Source organism: Chinchilla lanigera, unplaced genomic scaffold (genome assembly GCF_000276665.1).
Source record: "Chinchilla lanigera isolate Chin_1 unplaced genomic scaffold, ChiLan1.0 scaffold00097, whole genome shotgun sequence".
Lineage (NCBI taxonomy): Eukaryota > Metazoa > Chordata > Mammalia > Rodentia > Chinchillidae > Chinchilla > Chinchilla lanigera.
The window spans coordinates 2327874-2328960 of NW_004955498.1; positions in this window are offsets into that span (position 1 = coordinate 2327874).

Genomic DNA, 1087 nt, shown 5'->3' on the forward strand with positions numbered 1-1087 from the left:
CTACCTGGCTCAGGGCTTCCACATTGACCCGAGCCCCTCATCTTGACCTAACTGAGTCCAGGTCCTCTCTGCTGCTCCTCCCTGAAGCAAGGCCCTCAGACCCAAACTCTAAATTCCAGGACTTCCCTGAGGCAACAGGGGGCGCTCATCTGAGAATTCTCCACTGCACAGTGTGGGGCTGTCAACACAGGCAGTTCTGGGTTATTTCCAGAATCTCAAACTGGCAAGGGGCTTCCTCTTTCAACTCAGGCCCTAAACTTAATCCAGGAAATCTCGAGTCCTACCTTCCCAGCCCACCTGTAATGCTAACCTCAGAACAAGGCTCTGACACCCAGGTCACCTGGGACAGACATAGCAGAAGGGCCTATCCTATCCTATCTTCCTTGGTGTGGTGTAGCTCATATTTACTTTGTGTTTGTAGACAGAAGGGAATCTGCACTAGTTCAGGAATCTCTTTGTGATCTGAGGCTTAAACCGTGCCGGACCTAGACCTGACTAAGCCCAGTCCTCTCTGCTCCCTAGACCTGCAGCACAGGTTTCAAAACACGGCTCTATCTCTGCACTCGAGGTGCCCTGAGGCAGAAGGGGTTGATGACGGGAATCCCTCCCTCTGGTGTTGCTGGGCTGTAACAGAGACAGGTGCTGGTTGTTTGGGGACCCTCTCCCTGGCTTGGGGACCCTCTCCCTGGCTTGGGGATTCCTCACATGCCTTCAGGGCCTCATCCTGACTTAAATTAGCCCAGATGATCTCAGCTCCTCCCACCTGAAGTGCAGTCCTCAAAACTAGGTTCTGAGCCTCCTCTCCTGGTGCGCTGAGAGAAAGGGGTGCTCCCCTGAGACATTTTTCCCGATGCAGGGCTCCTTTGAGCTGCCTGTCCACAGAACTTTTGCTCCTTGTTCCTCAAAGTCCTTAGTGAATGGCTCTCCTCTCTCTAGAGGGCAACGGGGGTCCTCTTTTGAGAATTGTGCACTGTGACATGCAGGTCCTCCAAGAGACACTTTTCTAGAACATTCTGAGATCATCTCACTGGGGTGAGGATTCCTGAGTACCACCAACTGCCCCTCACCTGGACCTAACTGACCCCAG